Below are 15,226 nucleotides of genomic sequence, written 5' to 3' on the forward strand. Positions count from 1 at the left end.
TCAGAACAAATTCAAACCCCGTTTTTATGGTCCCTTTCTGATTCTCAAAAAGATTAACCCAGTGTCTGTGCGTCTTCGCCTGCCCCGGACCTGGAAGATACACCCTGTATTCCATGTCTCTCAATTAAACCTTACCTTCCTGATCCTTTTCACAGACAATTCTCCTGTCCTCCCCCTCTGTTGGTGGATAATGTGCCCGAGTACGAGGTCCAGGAAATCTGTGACTCGGTTTTTCCATGGGCGCCTCCAATATCTTATTCATTGGAAAGGCTACCCTATGAGTGAGTGTTCCTGGGAGGATGCCCCTTCAGTTCATGCCCCTCTTTTGGTCCGTCGCTTTTTTCGACTCTTCCCTCACAAACCTGGGGCCTCGGGGGGGGGAACCTACTGTCACGCCGCGGCTGCCGCAGCTACCGCAGCCGCAGGCTCAGGTCGCTGCGGCGCAGCATTTGTTAAATACCCCGGCCTGTGTGCGAGCCGCGGGAGAAGCCGCGGCTTGCAGACAGGCCGCGGGAGAAGCCGCGAGCCTGGTCAGGGGTCGTAACACTCGCCGTGCCCCCTTCTTTCGTTTCTGCCGCAAGGGCAGAGGCGGCGGGACTTGAGACCCCGAGTGGGTTTCAGACCTGCCGCGCATAGCGCATTTAGTGTGCTTTACATTCAAACTATTTTGCATAAACTTCTGCTTCACCACTTACCAGTATCTACAGGCAAAAGCCGAATACCTGCACATGGTGGTGTTTTTATGCCTGCCTTTTCCCTTTCCCAGCATGCTGCCCACTTCCTCTCTTCCCAGCATGCTGCCCACTTCCTCTCTTCCCAGCATACATTGTTTCTCTCTGTTTGGACGCATGTGCTGTATTCACTATTATACTCTTTTCCCCAATCCAAGATGGTGGTGTTTCTACTTCCTGTTTCCTACTTCCTGTCTAGGGGTATATAAGGGGAATTCAGCTGTTTGTTCATTGCGTTGCAACACTCCTTTGGTGGTAGTCACGCTCCGGCTGGTTTCTTCTTGTGAATCCAGTATTTCCTGACCTGCCTTCGTCTCCAGTCTTCCTGTACCCTCGGATCTTCTGTTCTAACGCCTTGGTGTCCTCCTTCTGTTTCAGGGAGTTCCTGTTGGAGGTTTTTTACCCTATTGGGGTTTTTCCTCTGGGACTCCTTCTGGAGGGCACGGACTGTAGTGACTTGCTATTGTCAAACAGCACCGTGGCTACCGGAAGGGGTCGCCCCTACCTCGGCCAGAGCAGAACCTGCCGGAACCGGGGTCGTTCCCCAACCCTCATCAACTTCGACGGTAAGCCCAGTGAAAACCGTGACAGTATCACCATCAATTGCACTTCCATTATATAATCAAAACATAAGGACACAAGGAAAGATGATGCAAAGCACACTATGTGCCCCAAAAATATAAAACAACCCATACATTGTCATAAACAAATGTCAGTATCTCTCACATTTACCAAAAAAGAGGGAAGAAGGAGACTGTGACACAATAGACATACCAAATATTGCATTAAACCAATATAAAACTACATCCCACTCTGAGACCCAGAAAAAATGATTGCAAGTCTGCACATGGCCCATGTCTGTAGTACCAATCAGTTATGTGCACAAAGTCTTGACACAAAAAAATTCAAAACCAAGAGTAACAATGCTAAGCCTTCAGATAGTGATGGCTAAAGAATCATTCAGTTTCTAGCAATAACATAGCATTAGAGATTGCTGGCATCTGTTTTTGTGTCCATGAAAAGATGAAATAGGTGAGACCCTATTATAGGTGAGACCCTATAAGTGCTAAATGCTCTAATGTACAAGTGTAGAATTCACAAGCAACAGTGTCCCCATAAATTAATAAAGACCTGAAACTCACCGCAGATGTCTGAGTCAACAACCGGATGTGTTACTGGTAAGTCGATAAAGCACAGCAAGTGTCCGTCCCATGCTTTATACAAGTTTGGTAAGGGAAAGAGGACAAGAAAGGCTGCCACATAAAAAAAGTTGTTCACTTTCTCCTGATGTTCTTGTACAGACATCTATGAAACTGCAACTGTGGCTGGAGGTGTAGTAATTGATGATTGGAAGTGTCTAAAAATGTTTTGGACAACGTAATTTGAAACTAAGGCCCATATTTATACTTTTTTAGCGTTGCATTTGCGTAATTTTTTTATGCAAAAGTGACACAAAGTTATAAAATACAATTGTATTTTGTAAATTTGCGCCACTTTTGCGTCAAAAAGCAACGCAAATGCGGCGCTAAAAAAGTATAAATATGGGCATAACATATTAACATTAGGAAGTTTATAAAATGTTGGAATATCCTTCTTTTTCGTCCTACTATTATTTGGCTGGTATGCCATATCTTCTAAATTAAAACAGTATCTTCTCTCTCAGATTTGTGCAATTTTTGGCACTTTGGTTGCTTTTTGGATAGCTTTTGTTGATTTGCATAACATGTACTACCACAAGATGATGTGCAAATAGACATTTTGGCTTGTCTTTAAGGTTTTTTGGTTATATGTGGTTCAACTTGAGAAATCACTTTTGGGTATATTTGCTTATACTTAGTTCTTCGTGGTCTTTGGGCTCTGTGTTCTCAACACTGTGCAGTGGTTGTTTTCTTCTGTTTTCTTTTTTGTAAATGTATTTGGGTGACTTTTCTGCTGGTGGCACCATTCTCATAAAAAAAATTCTTATTTGATTTTTTTAATTTCCAATTGATTTTATGGATGACTATATGTGAGCAGTTATATCACAATTGTCTTGTATTTCAGTAGTCCCAAGGAAGTATTTCTAGATGAAACACATGCTGGCTGTATATTTCAATTTAACACCACATAAGGAACAACCAATTGCTGCTCTATTTATCTTCAATTGTCTGATTAAAGTATTTACACATTGCTATAAAATTGTGAAAACTTGGCTCACCATTGTTGTACTGTGGGCACATATATTATTTACCAGTACTTGATCTTGCAATCTCTGTTCTGTACCATATATGTAATCATTATTGATCTCTACTTTTTGTGTACTAAGATATGTATGGCTCTCACAGATAACTCTATTGTATATGTGTTTCTGAGTTTCATAACCCACTGCTATGATATAGGAAGAGGTTCCCCACTGCTGTAATATCATGAAGGCCTTCCTGGCCAGATTGACAGGCCTCCTTGAAAGCCTGTCCATGCAGCTCTGCCTATTTGCTTTGAGTGACAATAGAAAGCAAACTTGCAGGAGGTGGAAGGAAGGCAGGGAAAGTGATGGGGTTGGTCAAATATGAGACTGGGTTATATAGCAGATGGATGTTATGTATGGTCCCCCATTACTCCTCTTCAACTATGTAACAGTTGAAAGCAGGGGCAGATGGTTTTGGGGACCATACATAAAATGATTTTTGTAATTTAACAATCTTTGATTGAATTGTCTAAGTGGAGGGCTCCAGACAATTATAGAATGCTTAGTATCTTTCACAAGAACACACAAGCTGTTTAGGGAAGACAGAACCAAACACATAAAAATATGTAAGGAGAATTTTAGGGTAACAATTAAAAATAAGCACTGGTTAATCTATATCAATTGCCCTGTCATTGACAACTGTCAGGTACTGTTGAAAACTCATTGACATTGTAAAGGAAGAAATCCTGCCATCAACATTTCTGTTCTGAAAACTATAAATTCCACAAAACATCAGGAAGACAAAAAGACAATAGGTGCACTCTTGATAATACGCATGCCAGTGGTCATAACAGCTTTTTGTAGTTGTGGTTAGCAGCCTAGATACAATTTGGTATGAGTAAAACATCTGATTAGAGTCGCATCCGGGGGCATTAGGAATTTCACTACAAATAAGTCATTGTGTCCTAGGCTAGTGGAGGACCCCAATTTATAGAACAAGATATAGCCATTATCCATATTACAGTCACATGGCTTCAGAGTTTCAACAATTTGGTTGAGTGGAGTCAATCATTTGTAAAAGTGTAAAACAGAGATTAAACTGCTGAATTTTGAATATATTTATTAATCATGAATTTATTAGTAGATTTTGGTGGCAGTAGTGATCTCATCAACTCAATTACGGCTTAGGATCTGATTATGACTTAGAACTATTCAAAGTTTTATGAATGGGAATCATTATTAAAAAAGTTAATTAAGCTAAATCTGGGGGTATTCTGAGCATCACCCACTCCCTTATTGCTCCTGAAGCCTGCTTGTGCCAGTGATGGTTTCCCACTCTCCCTTCTTGTACAGTACTCTGTATTCTGGAGTGGGACTGCCTGCCCTATATCATTTTATAGGTAAGGTCACATCACCTTGATTGAAAGAGGGAAGCAACAAAGCCATGCGCAGTGTAGGATCTTTTGGATTGCAGCAGTTGTGCACAAGGTAAGCTCTACATGAAGGCAGCAATCCTGTATTGAACTGATGGAGCTTAAAAATGAGTGCTGTCCTTCGTGTCACAGAAGTCATTAGAATGTGACAAGTTTAAGTTTATGAAAATATAAGAGAGAAAAACTAACCTAGAAATCTGCACTGACATATTTTACATGAGCAATTACTTGTGTTTCAGAGTTCAACTTAGGTGCCTTTTGAATAAAACCACATTTTAAAAAGATAGAACTGATGTTAAAATGTAATTTAGACCCTAGACTAGCACTGCACATAGAAACAATATTGAATTTCTCGTAATTAATGAAAGATAAATGTGTTTAAAAATATGTGCATGTGAGAAAAACACACTTCTCTGTTGTACTTAATGGAATGCAATAACAAAGCTTTTCCTTTTATATGAAATGTATTACTCTTATTAATGAAACATTATCAATGGTGAATTTATTAGTTTCAATATTAAATGTGTGTTTACTAAAAGCTAATAATTCATTATATTTTCCTTGTGTTAGCATAAGTTGGGCCAACAGAGCTTGCATTTTGCAGCCATGTAAAAGTGTTACATTTATAAGGTGAAGTCTTTCAGATTTTGTTCCCATGAGAAGCAAAATCATTTTGTAATAGACCCATTGTTTAAATGTGGAAAGATTAATTCCTTTGTCATTGAGCGAAAGAACATTGCAGGAACGTGGACTGAGATGGTATACGTTTGTTTCAAACCTTCTTAGAGTCCCACGGAAAGGAGATGTTCCCATGACAGACCTGGGAAGATATGAGATAGTTTTAATTGGACTCATTCAATTACCCCTCATTGGTTGATGCCCATTCACCATGATTTGTGTAATTTGAAATACTGATGGAAATTCAAACTTTGGTCAGTCTTGAGGAGTTGTGAGCAGTCTTGAGCAGTCACGAGGAGTCTGCAGCATTCCCCTGAGCAGTCCAGAGCAGACCTTCGTGGCTTGCAGGGATTGTCTTCATGCTTGCTGATATTGAGATCTTGCTGATCAAGATTCCCTGAATGCTGTATCCGTTGGAGAGGTATTTCCCTCTCTGCCATTTGCCTTTACCCTGGAAATACCCTTTTTAGATTTAGTAATCCTTTTATTTGCCCTTCAGAAGACTCGTAACTAAGCTTCTAATGTACTGACGCTTTCGCTTTTTGCTTATCTTTTGCCAAATTTAGTGACCTGCAGTCCTAGATTATCTTTTTCCAATTCTATTTCCCTGATTTGATTAGCTATAAGGTTGATGTGTGCCCAGCCAAAGCTTATTGACTCTGCTAAATTTGAAATGACTAATGATTGTAAATTCTGAACAGCTAATAATATCTTTCTCTGAGATGTTCTCATTGATGTTCTGTATCATTCTTCTTAAGTGTTTAGTTTTAATAATGTTAGTACACCTGAATTTATTTAGATGTCTTGGGCAAACCTTGGTGATCATGTACCTTCATAACTTTGTTTTACGCACTGTCTTAATGACTTTGAGCTTGTGATTGTAATAAGTCTTTTAACTTTATTCCTGATTAGAGTTTTTCTTCCTTGGCCACATTGGTCATGGGGTCTAAATTGTTTGGAGTGTTATTGAAATTTTGTTGATGGTTCACTACACTACTTTCTGGTTCCAAAGTTCCTTCGACCTTGGTGAAGCATCTTCTTCCTCTGGAGGATGGAAAATGCATCCACAAATCTGGCAGAAGACTGATGGTATTGTCCTATAAGCAGGGGAACCATATTGTTCTTTAGTGTTAGGGAGATAGGATTGATCCCATGTTATTGCACAGTCCAAACATTGCCCACCCTGTTATTAGTTCCATGATCCATTCCAGAGATCAATTAAGTTCCAGCGTTCTACCTATAAGTGACGTGTTGCGTGAGTATAAATAGGGTTTTACACTTGCGATGCTTTTGGCTTGAAGATTGTGGTGAAGTGTGATGTTGTGAAGTGTTTTGCAGAGCCGTCATAGTCAAAATGATTGTGGTACTTTGTGCAAAAAAAAGTCAGTGTTTGTTATTATTGTTGACAGGTCCGTCGTGGCCTACAATCCAGAGATAACATGCAAGTGTAGAAGACACTTGGTTAATTTATTGCCTGCAGTAAGGTGCTTGTCATGGGATGTCGTTGACAGTGCCAATAGTTTGTTCCATGAGTGAGTGCGAGTTGTTGGTTGGTATTTAATGAATCCTAAAGGCCTACAGAGGCTCTATATCAAGTGAGAATTGCTGGTTAAGTTTCACTTGTTATGTAATTGTAATTGTGAAAGCCACAGTCATACGTGTAGCCTGTACAACTTTTAAAGTGTTTGCATCCCTACCCATAGTGTGCAGACAGATTGTTGGTTTTTGCCCGCAATATTTTTCATTAGGTGTGAGTGAGCGATTGTGTGAAAGACAATTGCGAAGCGATTGAGCTGCTGAGAGAAATTAGTGTGTTGTAATTTTGAGTTGTGCTGGTATAGTTTGGTTAGTGTGAAGCTGTGCTGGTATTGGTGGACAGTATCACGTTGCAATTGGTTTGAGAACAGCTCGCGAAAAGGATGGTGGGATTGAAGTGGAGAAGTGTTTATTCCAGTTAGAAAAAGTGCAGAAGCCTCACCCAAAGGAACCCCAGTTTATCATGTGGCACCGCAAAAAATGTGTTTCTGTTAGGCCTGGGCGGAATTCATGTAGTTCCCCTACGAGGAACTCCACAAAGTGACCAAAAAACTTTGCTGCTCTATGCGGAGTTCCGCAAGAAGCAGAGTGCCTTAGGTCGTGCTGTTCGTGCTGATTTATAGCGTTGGGTGTGTGTCCCGCTCTGAAAAATCTGCTCCAACGGCACCATGTGCAATGCAAGAAGGGGCTGCTTCATTTCTGTAATTTGAGCAGATTTTCCGCTCGAGCGGCAGCTTCCTTAATGCGAATGGAAGGTTTCTCTTCAAGTGCCGCATTGAGAAATCTCGGTAGGAGGCGGTCTGGAGTGAGATTTTCCTCACTCGTGCTCGCCAACTTAACGTTAGTGAGCGTAAATATTGCAAAAATCTTTGCTACATGGAGGTTTTTGCATAGCGTGGAGTGGGAAAACCTTTGTAAACTTTGCAAGCATAGCAGAGTTCACCTCCCGCCCCTAGTTTCTGCATGTGTATGGTGAGAACTATGATGTAAAATGGCTGAGAAAGAGGATGCATTAGCTTTTCCTCATTATGGAACATTTAATTTGAGAGAATTAGACAATTTGAGGAGAGTGATCATGGGTCAACGCCATCTCCAAGACCCAGACAATTTGAAGCCCTTAGGGCCACATTTATACTTTTTGAAGCAAAACTGTGCCAACACAGTTTTGCGTAAAAAATATTACCGCCGGCTAACGCCATTTAAATGCGCCGTGCAGGCGTCAAATTTATACTTTGATGCATGGCGGCGCAAACCCCAGGTGTGAGTCAATTTTTTTTACGCACACCACAGCGTCACGTCGTAAAGGAAAATGCCGTTAAAGATGGCGGAAATGACTGTGAGCCGGTTTGCAACACTGCAAACCGGATATGCAGCGTTTTTTTGACACAATAGCGTCAAAATTTGCCGCAAACCCAGGAAAATGTGCAGTGGAGAGCCAAAATGGATCCCAGATGGTTGCACAGACCCCAGGAAGAGGACAACAGACCAGGAACCAGCCAGGAGGACCCACACAAGACCCAGGACAGGGAGAAGAAGAAAATAAAGTGTCGCTTCAGTGCAGAGGAGCAGGAAATTCTGGTGAAAGAGGTGACGGAACACCAGCACCAACTGTTTGTCACCTCAAAGTTACCAATCAGTAGGAGAGAGGCAATATGGCAACAAATTGTTGACAAGATCAACAGTGTGGCAGAAGTACGCAGAACAGTCATCAAGTGCAAGAAATGCTGGCATGATTGCAAGCGCAGGACCAAGGAAAAGATGGCCAAGAACAGGAAGGCAGCACTGCAGATTGGAGGTGGGAGTCCTGCACCACAGGACCCCTGGACCACATGGAGGAGATGGTGGCAGCCGTCATCCCTGAGAAGATTGTCACAGGGATTCAAGGACAGGAGAGCGCAGACTACCAGGAGACAACACACTTGCAGGGTAAGTCGCATGTGGAATTAAAATGCACTGATGTCATCTGCAACAGGGAGGGTGGACATACCCACTACACAATGCATGTCAGTCATGATATTCAGGGAGTGGCATGGGTAAAGGGGCATGGCACGGGGGCATGGCCCGTACTGAGGAAACCTGGGGCACACCACTACACAACAGCAACAACCTTTGCATGGGGGTATGCTGCCATGCCAAGGATGTTGCAAAAGTTAAGCCAGGCCAGGAGGGCAGGGCACAACGTAAAACTGGCAGCCCGTCACACGTAAGCCAGTATACTCCCTACATTAACTAGGGCCCAGTTAACAACCTCTGGCCATACCTGCAAGGGGAATGTAACATTGACAACAGTTGCCACTACCACCTCCGCTGTGTGTGCAGATCAAGTAGCTAATGGCAGTAACGTCCCCATGGATTTAAAACACCCAAATTAGAGGGTTCATGATTACAACGTTAACAATCCCATGAAATCCAGAAAAATGTTCCAGTCCTGTCAAATGTGAATGTCCATAGTTGTCACAAACATCAGCCAATGTCATCAACATTAGGAGGTACACAGCACTAATGTCATACCCATGCTGCATATGTCAGGGTCCACCCTGTGCCTGGGTCACAATGCAACATCCCAAATGTCATACTGCTCAGACAACAGCATTGAGGGGGAGGGCACATGTAACTGGTCACTGAAATACACCTGCACAGTCAGAGGAGGAAATAGGACACTGCTATGACTATCAGGGCAATCCAATGTACCACATATTCCCCAACATCAGCAGCACACATTACCAATGCTGACATCCATATTATGCCATAACAATGCTATACATAGTATATGCGACATCTCTACTACATATAGGTGGATGTGAAAGATCAGAGACAGGGGCAGGTCCAGATTGTGAAGTGTGGTGCTAGTGCCATCAGAGCACCCACAGCCAGTGAAAGGCCTCACCATGAGAATGGAAGTAGACAGAGGTTTGAATAGGACAAGAAGGTGGCAAATTACCATTTGGCCAGAACCAACACCTTAGAGGATATGATGCCGACAAGTCCACAAACTGACCACAATACATGTGACATGCAGGTGGGGCATAGGCCGGGGAGAATGGCAATATAAAAAAGACAGGAAACCATAATAACAATGTGAAAATAATCACAAGGCAGGCATGTCACATTACAAATGCCACAACACAGACAAACTAATTGTACCATATCTCATTGCAGAGGACGATGGATTTCCTGCGGATATGCCTGTCCAGGACTACCCTGATGACATGGATGACGAGCTGACAAACATCAGCCACCGGACCCTCCAAGAGGTCCTTGAAACCCTCCAGACCCCACCTTCAGTCACAAGGAGGAGTACAGAACTAGCAGCCATCACAGAGGACCCACCCACAACACCAATTGTACGATCTGCCAGCTCCAACACAGCTGAGGACTCTGACGACACTGGCACCAGCTTTGAGAGAACTGTAGTTGGAGTACAGCTGGAGCTAGCCAAGGAGGTACGGGTGGGGATGCAAACTATGGCAGCCAGCCTAGAGGGGGTGCGTTCGTGAATTATGTCAACTGAAGAACAGGCAGCAGCTATGCAAGGGAGAACATATATCTTGCAGGAAGTAAAAAAAAGGTTGAAGGAAATCAGCACAGCTGTTATACAGTTGACCCAACACCTACAACAGCAATCCTGTCAACGCGTGCACGAATGCAACATTGAACCCCTCAGGGCCGACCTGGCTGCCTACCACCATGATGTGGCTGCTATTCTTAAGAACCAGCAGATCCTCCTTGCAGCAGTACTGCCCTTAAGACCCCCACAGTTAGAAGCTACCAGGATGTCTGAATCCACGTCTTCAAACACTGAGGTGTGTGTTGCCCCTTCACAACCAGTACCACCAAGGGCAGAGGAGACTACACACAAATCAGAAGATGAAGACGTGGTACAGATCACCTTCACACATAAGAGTACCCAGTAGCACTAGTCCCTGCCACATGGCCACCTATTACCAAGGTCCAGTGCTTTGTAACATGCCAGTCTTGCAACAACTGGCCTCAAGCACTGTTCTGCAACACACTGTTTATCTTGTCAGCCTGCCCTTTGATTGTCTCTCACTAACTCATTGCCAAATCCTGTCACTCTGCACTGTCTGTCACTTCACCCCAGCATGTCCAATGACATGGCCTTTAGTACTTGTGTAGGATCACGATGGAAGATGTCACAATAATGGACTCACAATCATGGACAATGTACATATAGCACTACAGCACTTATTAAAATAAATAGCACTTACACAACCACTTTGTCTCTGTGTAATGTGACACATCAACCGTGCGGTAGATCAGTGAAGTTTGCCTCCTGTCAATTATTATAGATTGTTAATACAACTGCCCTGAAAAAATGTGGGCTGATAACTATGCACAGTGGCCTGGATTGTACCATCATCTGCCCTTCCTAAGGGTTATTTCAGAGGAAAATAGAAACTATACACCAGAATGCTGTGTTAGACAGAATAACGCTTCCTCAAAGGGATGTCTAAGCCAGAAAACAGTGCCTTCAAATTTTTGCTTCAAGCCAAAACTAATGTAGGTGACATTTGCCACAAAATTAAGCTAACGCACACCAAACTGCATGAAGGGATGTGTATGAGTTTCCATCCAAATAAGTAACCATGCTGAACAGTGTAACAAATGATCTATGTGAGTTATGTACACTATACTACAAGAGAGCATACTACCACTCACCTTATAAGGATTTCCTTGGACATCAGACTGCAGGCAGACTTAACACAGTGTCCCCAATACTAAATCTGGAAGCACAGTATGTGACATTGCAAACATACATCATGAAATAACCACACTTTGGGATCCATAGTAACCGTGATTGGTGGTTGCAATGAATGGCCAAATCTTAGCTATGTAGCTTTGGGGTAGCTGCCAATGTAACAGCTCAGTTGGGATATGGTTGCAGCATGGGACACAAATTCTAATACAAAAGAGACACTGTTCACTCATGCCAAGGCCCTGATCTACAAGCATTTGACACATACTGTAAAGGGTTACCTACATATTTATTAAACAGTAAAAACAGAAGTTAAAACTATGGGAAACACTTTACCTAACCTAATCTACTCTAACTACACATTACCCACAACTGACCCTAACTAACCTAAGCTAAACTTACATTTAACGAAACGATCTAAACATCAACCCCCTTATAAGACGGGACACATGGAGGACAACAGATACTAACCTAAACACATACTATACTATACTAAACAAATATATATTTTTTTGTAATTATTTTTTGTATTTTTTTTTTTGTTGGAAAAACACAAAAACCCCAACATTGATCCCTACCCACCCACACACATAATTATAAACTGTAGAAATATTCTGATACCCCCATCCCCCACCAACTACTACTAACTAAACTAACTGCCTATACTAACCTAACACTAAGCCCCCTAAACACACAAAGTGTAAGAACCAGGAAAGAGTAGGGAGGGGAGGGAATCATGTCCATGTAGATGCCTACAGGTTGGCCCTCCTCAGGGTCTTTTTTATGGAACGCACCCGCCGGTTGACCTGTGCCACCTCCTGCTGCAGTCTGGTCATCTTACATAGGATACAGTCCAAGTTCCTTTGCATCTCAGCAAAAGCTGCAGGGTCAATGGCTGCAGCAGGGGTGGTTTGGGTGCCAGCCGAGGAAGTATGGGCCCGTGTTGTTGCAATGGCTGTAGGCTGCCGTGCAGGTGGTGCTGTGACTGGTCCTGGAGCTGTTGCAGTTGATGGTCCCGCAAAGGTCCCAGCTGCTGTTGTTGCCACCTGGGCGGTAGTGGTGGTGCTGCTGGTGGTGGCTGTGGTCGACACAGAAGGGCCCCATTGTGCAAATGCCCTCCAAGCTCCGGAGGCTCGTTCATGGCGATATCTTCTGGCAATGTTGCAGTACCCAGACTCTACATCAAGTATGTGGCGGTATCGCATTGCCCGGCGTTGAAACTCCCGAACCTGGATGGGAGTCATATTTGCAGCTGTTAAGACAAATAGAAAACCAAACATTAGGTACTGCATTGTGTGAAATGGCACAAGAAGTAAATCTTCTAAATACATCTAATATGCTTCTAACAGTCCATATCATCATACAGATCACTGATTGTCCCTGAGGAAGTACATGGCAAGCCAGCCTACAAATGTCCTATCACAAATAGCACATCCAAACCCTACAAGATGGGTAACAACTGGAATGATTTTGGCATCATAGTTCTGCCAGTTGTCAGCTAAAAATCATGCTGCATATCCTCCACCACTGCCAGGCCAACAAATGTCTTTGTACTAGATGGCAATCTAGGGCCACAAGATCTGCGAGTTGTAAATGGACTTGCCAGTATGGAAAGCATGTGCTAATCATGAGTGGGTATACTAGGTTTGGACAAGTGATTTACTGATTTACATGTCTGTGTACCAAACTTGTATCATCAGTCATAGGTACACTTTTCCCAACCCTACGCCTGTGTCTGGGTGGGGGGTGAGGGGGGGGGGGGTGGACAATCAACTAATAATTTCTAACAACAAGGACACCCAGGAAGCTTTGGAAAGCTGGACATGGGTTTGGCCAGCACACCACAGGTATGGAGGAACTCCAAATAGGAAACAGCCAAGCCTTGAACAATTCCATTAACACTTCTCTTTGGAAATGCAGACCTTTGTCCACATTATTTACTACCAGTAAGCCATGACTAACAACAAACAGATAGATACAAGAACACCTCTGGCCATGAGCTGCATGTACACCTAGGCCATTGTACTCAAGTGCAACATACTCGTAGCCCTACATGTGGAGCTACATGCTGCTAGGAAGTTTAACATACAAACATGTTCATTAGTGAATAGAGAAGCAGAAGTCTGTGGGTAAGACTTTGACATCCCAATTCTGGGAGAATCCGGGTCTGACTGGCTGACTAATTCACTAATATGGCCCACTGCTACTTTTTCAGAATCAAGTTTTATCCACATGTCTCATCCCTATTCACATTGCTGTGCCTACAGGACTGGCCTAGAATACCAAAATATGACAATACTATAAGGATAGGCCAACTCAAAGATGGTGATAAAATGATATTCCACTCATGGAATAAAACAAATGATTGCCCAGCGCATCACACCTTGCTATGTGTCCAACACACATGAGTCCATCACACATCACCAGCAAACACAACACATAATAGAAAAATCAACACTTACTGGAGATGTCTGGGTCCTCAAATCGAGCCACCTCACCAATAGTGTAGGGTGCCGGTCCACCTGTAAGGCATGGAAAGGAGAAATGTGCTCAATGTCTGTGCACTGTACAACAATTCCAAAGACAAATACTTTGTGTAAGATTAAATCAGAAAGTAAAGCCTCTCAAACATGATGATACTGCATCCTACATACCACGGCAAACATGTACAGACCCAGGGACTCCAGTGAGTGATATACACATATCTGCACACATGCAGTGGCCCTAACTATCATGTCGTGGCAAACATGCTCCTTCATTAGTGAGCAGACAAAATCATGGAGTGTACTCCTCTCATCATGTGTATCCATGAGAGACATCCAAAGCCACTTTCCGTGAGGACTGCATTACCAGTCAACCAGCCATTGTGACTATGACCAATTTCAGACACACAGGTACAATGTACAGAGGGCCAGGGACAGTTGTTAGACCTCAATTTGTATCAGTTACTTCATTTGATGTGGTACAGCTATGATGACTTGCACCAACCATAGAGATATGAACCTATGTGCATACCTTTTGCCTGCCATCCCTAATTTAAATGTGGCACTACAAACTCCAAATATCAGTCTAAGATGTTAGCTGAGCGCAGCTAGAACTTGTTACGTATGTGTACAAATCCAGATCAGACATGTAGCCGAAAAGAATGGAGGGACACAATAATTCCGAATATTTTCAGGATTTCCATGATCGGTTTCCTGACACACCTACCGAACACACATGAAACATATGTTTGCGCCACATTGCCATCATCAATTGACGTGAAGCCTGCACTAATTTTCATGCTCCTGTTGTGTTTATAAAGTTAGTCTAGCTGTTGCATCGAAAAATGACGGTAATGTGTTGGAAATTTCTATACCTCACAGGCAACTGTGGCCCATATCTATACACATTTTGCACCAGATTTGTGTTGCTATTTGACACAAAGGCGGCGCAAACTTACTACATACAATTGTATTTTGTACGTTTGCAGCGCCCTTGCTTCCAAAGAGGTTGCAATTGCAGTGCTAACAAAGTAGAAATATGGCCCTGTATGTTTCACTAGCATTCCACATGTTCAAAAACATTGCCGGCAGATGTTGTAAAAATCAGCTACTGTCACTACAGAACATTTAAACGTGCACATTAACCTGATTTGTACTCACCAACAGGGCCACCAATCAAAATCCCCAGGGGGTCCAGCAGATCTTGCTCCCTGGATACAAGGTCAGCCCAGCGGTGCTTCAGCTGGTGGTCATTTCATGGTGTGTTGTATATCCTCTGCAGATGATGCAACACCTTTGCCCACCGGAGCCTAGTTGCCTCTGTGTGATACCCTTGGATCACAAGACCACCTGCCTCAATCATCAGGGGTAGGAAATGGCACACCAGCCAAATGAACCCACCCAGCTCCTCCTCTCCCATCCTGCCAAGATGAGGCCTACCCAACATTATGGTACAAAAAGGAAAAAGGGGATAAAGGGGAGCA

This window comes from Pleurodeles waltl, chromosome 4_1 (assembly GCF_031143425.1).
Source record: "Pleurodeles waltl isolate 20211129_DDA chromosome 4_1, aPleWal1.hap1.20221129, whole genome shotgun sequence".
Classification (NCBI taxonomy): Eukaryota; Metazoa; Chordata; class Amphibia; order Caudata; family Salamandridae; genus Pleurodeles; species Pleurodeles waltl.